Source organism: Desmodus rotundus, chromosome 12, assembly GCF_022682495.2.
Source record: "Desmodus rotundus isolate HL8 chromosome 12, HLdesRot8A.1, whole genome shotgun sequence".
Taxonomy (NCBI): domain Eukaryota; kingdom Metazoa; phylum Chordata; class Mammalia; order Chiroptera; family Phyllostomidae; genus Desmodus; species Desmodus rotundus.
The window spans coordinates 78,298,449-78,312,295 of NC_071398.1; positions in this window are offsets into that span (position 1 = coordinate 78,298,449).

Below are 13,847 nucleotides of genomic sequence, written 5' to 3' on the forward strand. Positions count from 1 at the left end.
ACAGGTGGGTCTGGAGACCTTGGCACAAACTGTCACAGTTGGCTGGCTGTCATAAAAGCCTCACACAAGGTTCAAGAGAGGAGGGGAATGGTGAACACAATCCTTTCTGCTGAGTTGTTCTGCTCCACGGGGAACAGAAATATGGGGCAGTAGATGGAGGGGAATAGGGGCCAAGGAAATGCTTTCTTTTCTTTTTTAATAACAGGAGATGTTTTAGCCACTAACTAACAGGCTAAAGGAAATGCAACTCGTCCTGAAAGAAATCAGATGCAAACAAAAGTGAGAATGAGAAGTGCAGCATGGTGTACTGGTGCCTGTGTTCTCTGCCATCACGAGGAGAGGAGCAGAGGAATGCTTTTGAGCAGTAAATGCCAGAATTTATTGAAACCATCGTTCACGAACCTACATAGAGAACAAATGAGAGCAATGAAGACTAGTCAGCAGAAAGGATGGAGGAAAACATATTTCGAGCAGTTTACATGTTGCAGCATGAGTCACGGCCCCAGATCTTTAACTCCTAGTGATGAATTTCAGAATAAAGTAGCAATGGCTTAAATCTCCCACAGCTTCTCCCCGGTCTTAAAGGGTGCTTATGATGCACCATGCCGTAAGATGTAGTGTGATTTCTATTTCTTGAAGCATATATGCCAGCACCTAAAGAGGAAACAACTTTAGAATGGAAAGAAATCGTGAGGATAAATGAGTCCCTTGGTGGCTTTGGGAAAACAGAGTCCAGCGGAGAGAGTGAGGAGGCAGGAAACAGGAAACCCAAGAAACAGCAGGCTCACCTCTCAGAGAGAAAGAAGAGTGTGCTGCCCTGCTGTGCCAGCTGCAAGGGGGTGGGGAGGGCTCCACAGGTCTGGGTGAGCCCACTGCCATGGATTCCAGGGCCCAGTCAGTCCCTAGATGGGTGAGGCTCCTCGCTGTTCCTGGAACACAGGGCACCTGGCTTCTGATGCCTCTGCACCTCCTCCCCCCCACCCCGCACCTTCCCCAAGTCTTCTCATCCTCAGGGGAATCTTCTCTCACAACCACTCCTTCCGCCCCTACCCAGGCTTAGGCTCCTTAGGTAGGAGCCTATGGGAGAATAGAAAGGTCATGGGTTTGGAGCTAAACAAACATGGATTTGACTCCTAGCTCTGCCCCCAACAAAATGAATGACCTTGAACTAGTTAATCTCTCTGAGCCTTAATTTCTCTATTTGTTAAAAAAAGGGGATGCCAGTACCAGGTTGTCCAGGTGGTGTGACTCTAAGATGATGTAGTGAAGTACCCAGCACAGAATAAACAATAAACAGAGCTATTACTACTACATTATGATATAGTATTGTAATGAATTGTTTATATATCTTTCTGGGTAGGCTGTGAACCCCTCAAAGGCAGGGCCCTATCTAATTTCCCTTCGTCTAGTACCTAGCACAGTACCAGATGATGCTCAGTGAATGCTTGTGCAATGAATCAATGAAGAATGGAAGAAGCAACTGGAGGGAATTTACAGCTGTTTAGTCGGTTCCCTGCCCTTGAATGAGCCGCCTGAAGTGTCCCTTTGATACCAAACGCAAGGCGCTCACCACTTGGGGGTGCTCTATTGGAAGGAGATATGATTTATTTACTTGCAGCAAGTAAAGGAGACAGGATTTATATTCAAAGCTCTGTCTCCAGAAGGTTTAGCCAATGGTTAAATACACTATTGGTCAATTACACTTGCTTTCTTCTTTGCAGTTGGCTATATTTATCCTGTTGAGTTCCTGTCAAGCTCATCCTGTTTATAGCTGGTCTGCAAAACAATGTGCCACATTTGATCATTTAACAAGAATAACATTTAGTAAGAAGAGTCCCGACCTTGAGACCCTAGTTCTATCTAACACCTTTGACATCCCATTGCTGAGGAGCTCGTATATGGTCCAGGCAGAGCCAGAGAGGCACGCACAGCCTCTTCTCCAGCAGGGAGCAAGACCCCCACCCACATCAGCCAGTTTCTCCCTCTAGGCTCCCAGATTCACTTCCCAGACTCTGGACTCAAGTTGGTCGGTCACCTGTCCACCCTTTCTTTCACTAAAACAGGACTCCGCGGTAAGGCCCATCTCAAGTGTGAGTCCCTGTCTTTGGGCTCCTTGCTGTGTTTTCCCCAAATTACAGCACTGGACACTCTGTTGGAATTCATACCTCCATCCCCTTCTCCAGAAGCATCAGCTTGGGAGTGACTCTTCTACTGGGCATAGCATGGTCCCCACTCCCAATTCTGAACAAAATGTGTGGCTGAAAGGGGACAGGACTTTCACTCCATACGGTCCCCAGCATTGTGGAGAGTCCTATGCAGATCTCCACCCAGGAGGTTCTCGTCTACCCTGGCTTCTGGCTTCCTCTTCCTCCTGCTTTCTCTGTAGACCCTCTGCCGGGAGGCAGTGGGCCATGGGTGTTGGAATGAAGTTAACCCACTGGCTTCCCCTTCCCCCAACACCAGCACTTTCAACCTGGGCTTGCAGCTCAGGATAGTACGTGGAGGGGGGCCCCGGGGGCACCCCATCCCAGGCTCCGCAGAGGAACCCGGAGCATTCACACCTTTGGCTGGGCTGGGCTCCGTGACAGGTTCTCAGTGTGGTCTTCACCTTCCTTTCTTCTCAGCCAGATCACTTGGAAACAAAGTTATCCTTCCTACTTATTCACTCAGTAAATATTTATCTGTTTGAGTATTTCATTTTATTAGCATTTAAATATGCAGCTAGCCCTGGCCAGTGTGATTTGGTTGGAGCATCGTCCTATAACCTAAAGGTTGGGGGTTTGCCTCCTGGTCAGGCCACATGCCCAGGTTGCGGTTAGGCCCAGTCCAGGCGCTACCATCTGGGTCTGCACACATATGGGGAGCAACCAATGCATACTTTTCTCTCATATAGGTGTTTCTCTTTCCCTTCCTCTCTCCCTTTCTCTCTCTTTCTCTCTCTTCAAAAGACAAAGAGAAAGAGAGAGAGAGAAGGAAGGGAGGAAGGAAGGAAGGAAAAAAAATTCTCTGGTGAAGATAAAAAAAAATAAATATGCAGCAAATATCTATTGAGAACCAGCTATGCGCCAGGCACTATTCTATGCATTAGTTGTATTGCGATGGGAAAAACTGTTAGGAAGAGAAAAAACAATCACCCTGATTTTTCATTAATGTGAAACATTTAAACTACTTTTAATTATACTGTTTTAAAATGTATCACTACTTGCCCTGACTGGTGTGGCTAAGTGGGGTGGACATCGTCCTGCAAAGTGAAAGGTTGCTGGTTCAATTCCCAGTCAGGGCACATGCCTGGGTTGTGGGTTTGGTCCCAGTTGGGGTGCATGCGAAAGGCAATTGATGTTCTCACATTCAATGTTTCTCTCCCTCTCTTTCTCCCTTCCTTCCCTAAATAAATGAAATCTTTTTAAAAAGATTTTATTTATTTATTTAGATTTATTTTCTTCCCCCCCCCCACCACTACCCCCACCCCAGCCATTCCCATTTCCCAACCTTGATCCTACCCACCTTTGGTTTTGTCCAGGTGTCCTTTATACATGTTCCTGAAAACCCTTCTCCCTCCCCCCTCCATTGTCCCCTCCCATCTCCTCTCTGGTTACCATCAGATTATTCTTAATTTTAGTGTCTCTGGTTATATTTTGCTTGCTTGTTTGTTTTGTTGATTAGGTTCCACTTATAGGTGAGGTCATATGGTATTTGTCTTTCACTGCCTGGCTTATTTCACTTAGCATAATGCTCTCCAGTTGTATCCATGCTGTTGCAGAGGATAGGAGCGTCTTCTTTCTTTCTGCTGTGTAATATTCATTCCATTGTGTGAATGTACCATGGTATTTTTTTTTAATTTTTTTAATTTATTTTTTATTGTTATTCAATTACAGTTGTATGCCTTTTCTCCCCTTACCATGGTATTTTGATCTACTCACTTACTGATGGGCACTTAGGTTGCTTCCAGCACTAGGCTATTGTAAATTGTGCTGCTATGAGCATTGGGGTTCATAGGTTCTTTTGGACTGGTGTTTCCAGGGCTCTTAGGGTATAATCCCAGCAGTGGAATTGCCGGGTCAAAAGGCAGTTCTATTTTTAGTTTTCTGAGGAAATTCCATACTGTTTTCCACAGTGGCTACACCAGTCTGCATTCCTGCCAAGAGTGCTCTAGGGTTCCCTTTTCTCCACATCCTCTCCAACACTTGTTGTTTGTTGATTTGTTTACGATGGCCATTCTGATTGGTATGAACTGGTATCTCATTGTGGGTTTTTTTTTAAGATCTTATTTATTTACTTTTAGACAGAAGGGAAGGGAGGGAGAAAGAGAGAGAGGGAGAGAAACATCAATGTGTGGTGGCCTCTGGCACGCCCCTACTAGGGACCTGGCCTGCAACCCAGGCATGTGCCCTGACTGGGAATCAAACCAGCAACTGTTTGGTTCGCAGGCCTGTGCTCAGTCCACTGAGCCACACCAGCCAGGGCTCATTGTGGTTTTAATTTGTATCTCTCTGAGGGCTAGTGATGCTGAACATCCTTTCATATGTCTCTGGATACTTTGTATGTCCTCCTCAGAGAAGTATCTGTTCAAGTCCTTTGCCATTTTTTAATTGGGTTGTTTGCTTTCCTGGATTGGTTTATTTATTCATTTATAGAGAGAGGGGAAGGGAGGGAGAAAGAGAGGGAGAGAAACATCAATGTGTGAGAGATACATCGACTGGTTGCCTCTCACACAGCCCCAGCTGGGGGACCCAAACCCATACCATCTGGGGCTAAACGAAATCTTTGTTTTCAAAAAAGACTTTATTTATTTATTTATTTTAGACAGAGGGAAAGGGAGGGAGAAAGAGAGGGAGAGAAACATCAATGTGTGGTTGCCTCTTGCGCACTCCCCACTGGGTACCTCACCTGGCTGGCAACCCAGGAATGTGCCCCAACTGGGAATCGAACCAGCAACCCTTGGTTTGCAGGCCAGAGCTCAATCCACTGAGCCACACCAGCCAGGGCTAAATGATTCCATCTTTTTTAAAAACAGTTTTTATTGGCCCTGGCTGGTGTCGTTCAGTGGATTGAGCGTGGGCCTGTGAACCAAGGGTTGCTGGTTCGATTCCCACTCAGGGTACATGCCTGGGTTTTGGGCCAAGTCCCTTGTTAGGGGCCACATGAGAAGCAACCACACACTGATGTTTCTCTACCTCTCTTTCTCCTTCCCTTCCCCCATCTCTAAAAATAAATAAATACAATGTTTAAAAAATAAAATTTTTTTATTGTTGTTCAATTACAGTTGTTCCCCTTCTCCCCCCATTCTTCTCCCCTGCCCTGCTCAATCCTCCTCTCCCACATAAATAAATAAAAATCTTTAAAAAAATAAAATAAAATGTGTCACTACTTGAAACCAGTGATTAGACTGTGCACGGAAATCCTGCCAAGTGGTTTGCAAACGCCAGAAGATGAAAAAACCCAGTAGGTCCTGTGCCGGGAAGGGGGAAGATAGGCTGAGATAGGGAAGATGCTTCCTGGAGTGTGCCCAGAGAACCCCTCCAGCGTTCTGACTCTCCCCTTCCAAATTCTATTTTCCCAAGCTCTGAACATACCCAATGCTCTGGATTTAGGTCAAAGTGCCATATCTGAGGTGGACAAAAAACAGAGAGACAGGTTCAAATGAAAAACATAGGAGGGTATAAAAAAAACTAGGGCTACTTTACCTAGAGAATGGAGGTCTTAGATTGGGAGACGGGGGTACAATTGGTCCCTGTCTTCACCATGGGGTTGACTTACTAAAGGCTTAGAGAAAGCCATAGAAGTCAGACCTGGATTTAGGGATAAGAAGAGCCCTCTAGCACTCCACCCTGCTACCCTGGGGGGGTATTGGCCTTCCCTGAGCCTGGATGGGGAGCTGGGTGATTCCTGGCAGGGGAATCTGGGACCCAAGAGGGGCAGGTGGCCTACAGCACACTCACCAGAACCAGTGGGGGAAGCCTGAAACAGCTCAGTAGAAGACCTTGATAGACCCCACATGGCAGTACCCACTCCCCAAATGGACTGAGCTGGCCTAGCAGAGATTCTGTGAGGGGTGTCCACCCTGTAGCCTGCAGGCTGCAGGCAGCCCCCGGATGGCTGTGAATGTGACCCAATACAAAATCATAAAGTTACTTAAAACATTATGAGGTTTTTTTGTGTGTGATTATGTGTCACAATGTATTTAGTGTGTGGCCCTAGACAACTCTTCTTCCAGTGTGGCTCAGAGATGCCTAAAGGTTGGACACCCCTTCCTGGATCCATGTCTTCAATCCTGACTGTCTATCAGAGTCACCTGGATTGGGGGAGAAACTTGGGAAAATTACCAATGCTTGGTTTGGGTGGAGTTCTATCATCAGTATTGTTTTTAAGCTCTCCAGACAATTTTAATCTGCAGCCAGAGTTGAGGATCACTGATCTAGCAGCATCAACCACACCACCTGGGAGCTTCTTAGAAAAGAGAGCAGTTAGGCCCCACTCCAGAGCTACCGAATCAGAGACTCTGCGAGTAGGCCTGAGGCAGGATTGTAAGAAGCTGGGAAAATTCCTGGGCAAGTAAAATGGGAAAATTGAGACAAGATAATTAAACAAGGCCAAATAATTTTAACAATTTACAGCCAGCTAGTGAATTGCAAGACCTTATTTTCCCCAACTAAGGACACTTGAAAGCAAATGGTTTACGCCTCTCTTCCCTAGCCAGAGAATACATAGCTTAAATCACCCTGGTTGGGGAGATAAAGAACAAAGACCCAAATACGCTAATACCATTTGTGTCAGCTGAACCCAAGGATGATGAAGTCAGGGAAACAACAAAAATCTCACTAAAGCCAGGGAAACCCAAGATTAAAGTAAAGCAGTAAAGCTGACTGGAGAATAATCCCAAACTCCTCTATACGAGTATTGGATACATCAGCATATTAAAAAACACACCTGGAAAGCGGATGCATATTCTGCTGAAACCCTCCCTTAAGATTCTCGCCCTGAAGAAGAAAGATAAAACCTTCAAGACAAATGATACTAGTGTGGGCTCACTCTACAGCAGGGGCCCCCAAATCCCAGACCATAGACCGATATCGGTACATGGCCTATAGGAACTGGGCCACACAGCAGGAGGGGAGCAGCAGGCGAGCAAGTGAAGCTTCATCTGTATTTACAGCTGCTCCTCATCACTTGCAATACCGTCTGAGCTCTGCCTCCTGTCAGATCAGCTGTGGCTTTAGATTCTCATAGGAGCATGAACTCTACTGCGAACTGCACATGCGAGGGATCTAGGTTACATGCTCCTTATGAGAATCTAATGCCTGATGATTGGAGGTGGAGCTGAGGCAGGGATGCTACCGCTGGGGAGTGGCGGCAAATACAGACTATCATTAGCAGAGAGGTTTGACTGCACAGAGACCATAATGAATCAATTGCTTGCAGACGCATAACAAAACCCTATCAGTGAGTGGCAAGCGACAATTAAGCTGCATTTGGTGGCAGGCTAAAAAGGCATCCCCCACCCCCACCCCAGTCTGTGGAAAAGTTGTCTTCCATGAAACTGGTCCCTGGTGCCAAAAAGGTTGGGGACCACTGCTCTAGAGCATGACTATGCCCCTTCTTGGGCAAAAACTTTTTACTTCATCCTAAACTCTAATGGTCCCCATTAGACTTGCAACCAGGGGAGCAGGGAGCAGCTGCAGCTCATCTCGGGCTTACCCTCTGACTCTGTCTCCAAGGCCCCTTTTTCTCTGACTTTCCAGTGATCCAAGAGCCTTGACTCACTTCTGTCACTGTGACTTTTACTTCCCAGTGAACTAACAGCAGTCCTGCCTTGGCTCACTTCTTTCCTACAACTTTTCTAGGGAGGCAAAGCAGAGCACTACCTAGGCTCTCTCCTGTTGCATCTTTGACCCTAAGTCTTTCCTTTGTTTCACTGTCCCCAGCTTTAATAAACATGTTCTCAAAATCACCTGGACTTGTGCTGTGAGATCTTCCTTATACACAAACTCAAGAATCCACATACTACAGGCTGGCCTGAGGCAGACCCACTCCCAGCTCGTCGCCATATGCTAATAGGGCCTGTTACCTGGCGTTAGCAGAGCCAAACACTAAACACCAAGAATTGCAGTGAACAGGCCCTGGCCAGGTAGCTCAGTTGGTTAGAGCATCGTTCCAATATACCAAGGTTGTGGGTTTGATCTCTGGTCAGGGCACATACAAGAATCAACCAATGGAACTTCCAGCCAAAATGGAGGCGTAGGTAGAAACGCTTCACTTCCTCCCATAACCAAAAGAAGGATAACAACAAATTTAAAAACAAAAAATAACCAGAGTTGCCAGAAAATTGAACTGTATGGAAGTCTGACAACCAAGGAGGGAAAAAAGAAACATTCATCCAGACTGGTAGGAGGGACAGAAATGGGCAGCTGGGGTAGAGAGGATGCCTGGCAAGGAGGCAGCTGGAGGACGGGGCAGGGGAGGCAGTGGCTGGCGGTCCTGCATTTGCATGTGGATAACCCGGAAGGAATAACTGGGGAGCAGACAGACTGCGCAACCCAGGGTTCCAGTGTGGGGATACAAAGCCTCAAAACCTCTGGCTACAAAAATCTGTGGGGGTTGGGGTGGCAGGAGAAACTCCCAGCCTCACAGGAGAGTTCGTTGGAGAGACCCACAGGGTCCTAGAATGTACACAAACCCACCCACCTGGGAATCAGCACCAGAAGGGCCCAATTTGTTTGTGGGCAGCAGGGGAAGTGACTGAAAGCTGGACAAGAGCCAGGCAAGTGGCATTGCCCTCTCAGACCTCTCCCCCACATACAGCGCCACAACACAGCAAGTGGGTTGCCCTGTCCTGGCCAGTAGCTAAGGCTCCACCCCTTACAACGTAACAGGTATGCCAAGACAAAAAAAAATATGGCCCAAATGAAAGAACAGATCAAAGCTACAAAAATAGAATTAAGCAGTGAAGAGATAGCCAACCTATCAGATGCAGAGTTCAAAACAATGGTAATCAGGATGCTCACAGAAATGGTTGAGCATGGTCACAAAATAGAGGAAAAAGTGAAAGCTATGCAAAGTGAAATAAAGAAAAACATACAGGGAACCAAGAGTGATGGGAAGGAAACCAGGACTCAAATCAAAGATTTGGAGCAAAAGGAAGAAACAAACATTCAACCAGAAAAGAATGAAGAAACAAGAATTCAAAAAAATAAGGGAAGCTGCAGAATCTCCGGGATAACTTTAAACGTTCCAGCATCCTAATCATAGGGGTGCCAGAAGGAGAAGAGGAAGAGCAAGAAATGGAAAACTTATCTGAAAACATAGTGAAGGAGAACGTTCCCAATCTGGCAAAGTAAATACACTCCCAGGAAGTCCAGGAAGCTCACAGAGTCCCAAAGAAGTTGGACCCAAGGAAGCACACACCAAGGCACATCATAATTATATTAGCCAAGATTAAAGATAAGGAGAGAATCCTTTTTTTTTTTTAAGATTGTATGTATTTATTTTTAGAGAAGGGAGGGAGAAAAAGAGAAACATCAATGTGCGATAGAGACACTGATAGGTTGCCTCTCACACACCTCCTGGCCCACAACCCAGGCATGTGCCCTGACCAGGAATTGGACTTGTGATCTTTCAGTTTGCAGGCCAGCACTCAATCCACTGAGCTACAGCCACCGGGGCAGAAGAAAAATCTTAAAAGCAGCAAGAGAAAAGGAGACAGTTGCCTACAAAGGAGTTCCCATAAGACTGTCAGCTGATTTCTCAAAGGAAACCTCACAGGCAAGAAGGGGCTGGAAAGAAGTATTCCAAGCCATGAAAGGCAAGGACCTACATACAAGATTACTCTCTCCAGCAAAGCTATCATTTAGAATGGAAGGGCAGACAAAGTGCTTCTCAGATAAGGTCCAGTTAAAGGAGTTCATCATCACCAAGCTCTTATTATATGAAATGTTAAAGGGATTTATCTAAGAAAAAAAAAGATCAAAAATATGAACAGTAAAATGACAACAAACTTACAACTATCAACAACTGATGAGGTAAGAAGGATAAATCATTTCTTCAGGTCTTGAGGACAGCTCTGAAGTCTGTTCCAGTGTCCCTCTGTCTGGTTTCATAGGAAAGTAGCAGGGAGGTCATTCTACCTTTGGGCTCAGGAGCTGAAATAACTTAGGTTGAGATATTATCTTTAGCCTGTCAGAGGTCCAGGTTGTGTGACCATTCGTCAGGTCTCAGATACTGTTCTCTGCTGCCTTGGGGGTTGCTGATTACCTGGGGGAAAGGCTAGGTCTCTGAGAGGTATATACATAGATAAAGAGAGATGATTTCTAGAGCTAGAATTTAAAGCTAAATTTAATCAAAGTTATAAGGACCCTTGGTTTCAGGCCCAGCAGTCTGCAACTGAACAAGCCCTCTGGGTGCGTCTGAGGCATGCCAAAGTTTGAGGAACTTTTGAGACCTTCTCTAGCTCTAAGAGTCTCAGAACCTCAGGGAAACAAAGGTCCATCGTCACCTACCCTCTTGAGCAAAGACGTTTGTTCATGATTAAACCTGCCCACAGGACCAACCAGTCAAACCTGAAATCACAGAGTGGTTGCACTTTATTATAGTGTCACACTTCATTAAAAATTAAAATAAAATAACTACTCAACTTCAGACTTTTTAAGTAATATTCTGTTGGACACCAAATAGTGGTCCTTGGGTTGGGTGCACCTGTCACCTGCCTGACTCATGAAATCTACTGCCTGGGTCCTTTTGTCCCTACTGTCTGCTTTATGGTGTCTTTAACTGTGGGACTTTATTATCCCCTTGGTTTTCATCCTATCACTGGAAATTAGGCTTTAGTGCAAGGAAGGAAGGACCTGCTTTCTCTAAACCCCAAGAAAAAAAGATTCTTTTGATGTGAAACCCCAATAAGGAATTTATTGGGTTGGCCAAAAAGTCCATTATGGTTTTTCCACAAAATAAAAGACATATTTTTCATTTTCACCAGTAACTATTGGTTTGGATACTTTGATTATGTCGGCTATCTCCCACTATTGGCTTCTAGTGGTAGAGGCCAGGGGTGCTGCTAAACATCTTCCAAGGTATAAGACAGCCCCACAGCAAAGATTATTTGGCTAAAATGTCAATAGTACCAAGAAACTTCGCAAACTACTTTTGACATGTTTGATTAGTCACATTACCTTCTCCATCCCCTGCACAAATCTTTCTTTGCTTTTCAGTTGCATTTTTACCTTCCTTGAGAGAATGAAGCATAATGTGCCAAAAATGTTACATATTTTTTCCATCTTCAATATTAAAATGGCTGCACGAAAATTCACCAATTTTGATGTTTTTCTTAAATGCACAATGGTATGATAGCTATCACAATACAGTCTAATAAAATCGTTTCAAATGAAGTTAAAGACAACTAAGCACTACTAGAGACATGTTATGGAAAAAACTAAACATACTTTTTGGCCAACCCAAAATGCTGAGAGGGACTTCCCATGGTCAACCAAAGGCCCAAATGTTATAAATAAGAACCATTTGCTGATGGGGTCAGGAAGAAACTCAGACAACTCGGCTTTCTGCGATATGCCCTGTTTGTTTAGGGCATCTGAGTCAACCGCTGCAGGGAAGACCTGGTTTTGTGTTTTGACCAATGGACTGAGACCTGCCCCATACAATTAGAACTATGCAAATTGTCCTCATTTGCATCTATATCTACCAATCAGAACTACATGATTTAAGCCAATCAGAACTGTGCAATTTGGAAACTTCATTTACATGAAACAGACCAAAATGGGAACAGTGGGTGGGAAAATTCCCTATAAAAGGTGGCACAAAATTCCTTTGTCTTGGGGGAGCACAATTTAAGTTGCTACTTGAATCTGTGTCTCCAAGGATGCAGCTTTTTGCTCAAATAAATGCTTTTTAATTTTTTTGTTGTTCTTTATTACAGTCTAAAATTAATTCGGGTGTACACTGCAATATTGTGATTTATAATGTATTTGGTCTTCATCAACAGTTTCTGGCTCACAGCTCTGCAAATCCTTGGAAATTCCTAAGTGTTGAGAAAGACCTAAGTATCTTTTGCTATGTCAATGATGGTGACTCTGAGGTGCCCATCCAAGTGTAGGGGCCAGTTACCAGAAAAACCAACCATATAATTAGGGGTTTGAAACTGTCAGTTCCCCTATTCCAACCTCTGGGAAGAGAGAGGGACTGGCAGTTGAGTTCAATTACTAGTCACCGATGGCTTAGTCAATCTCGACTATATAACAAAGCCTGCATAAATACCCAGAAGGACAACTCCTTGATCAGTTTTCAGAGAGCTTCCATGTGCCACCCATGCTGGGCCCCAAACTCCACCAGATCAGAAGCTCCTTTGATCGGGACCTCATCCTATGTATCTCTTCATCTGGCTATTGATTCGTATCCTTTAGTATCCTTGTGACCCAGGCTCCTCTCAGTGATTTTTCTCCAGGTCTTTCTCTTAGTTCAGAGCAATTAGAGAGGAAGGAATGGCAAAACCTAGAACTCTAAGACACACATTCTAGTGAGAAGGAAGAGGAACAGTAATTACTGATTTCTCAGCCTCACCGTGAGGGGAAAGATGATAGAAGAAGGACACTGGGGGCGTGCTGACCAGGCATACCAACCATCTTCCTTCTTCCAAGCCCCTCTGCAACCCTCTCTGAGACACTGTCATGAAGATGTCCCAAAGGCACTGTCACATGTTGCAGCAGATATATTCTGTAAATTCTCTGGGCCCTACCTCTTCATCCACCAGTGCCCTGGTGGCAATTTCATACAAGTTTTAACTGGCACAGTGCAGATACAACCTGACAGTGACTCATCTTGGAATCTGTACTATGCATTTCCAATTTCTTGCCCTAGGGCTTCTTTGCCAGAACATACAAAGACTCATGCATGTGTAACCTGGAACCATGGGGGTGTTATGGACTGAATGTTTGTGGCCCCCCCAGTATGATGGTATTAGGAGGTGGGGCTTTAGCGAGGCAATTAGGTCATGAGGACAGGACCCTCCTGAATGGGTTTAGTACTTTCATAAAAGGGACCCCAGAAATCTCTCTCACCCTCCTTTCACCATGTGTGAATACAAGAAGTCAGCAGTCTGCAACTGGAAGAGGGCCTTCACCAGAGCCCAACAAAGTGGCACCCTCGTCTCAGACTTCTAGCCTCCAGAACTGTGAAAAATAAATTTCTGTTATTTATAGTTGTATGGCACTTTGTTATAGCAGCCTGGACTGACTAAGACAGGGAGTTAACAATAGTGGGGCCACTCTTCTCCAATGGGGGTCAGGAATCAATAGATGAACTTTCCCCTTTTCATTCCCCCTTGGTTGGTGGTTCTAAGATCCATTTCACAAGCCTTCTCAGAAGGTCCTGTGGGACTGAGCGCCAGTCACCTCTAGTGGTAGCCAACTGAATGATACATCTTTATATCACCTTCTCCTTCTTCCCTGTTCCGCTCTACTTGCTCTGCATACCTGCTCTCTGCATCACATTTCCGAATAAACCACCTGCATGCAAACATTTGACTCAGACTTTGCTTTTTGGAGTCCCTGGCTAAAATAATTGGTTTCAGACTAGAAGGAAGACTGTCAGGATGGGGGGAAAAAAGAGAGAGAGAGAGAGAGACTCCATTGCTGGTAATTCCTGGTGAATGATAGAATCAAATAACTAAGATTCTCACCTGTGGTGAATTGGACTATAGTAAAGAGTGAAGTGTTGGGGTATTTGATAGCTATGACCCTTGAATGGTGGGGGCAGTTGTAATTATGAAGATTGGCTGGCCTTTGTTAGTGCTTTAGAAGCCTTGAAAAAAATTAAAGGCTTCAGGTCAGCTGACTATCAACTCA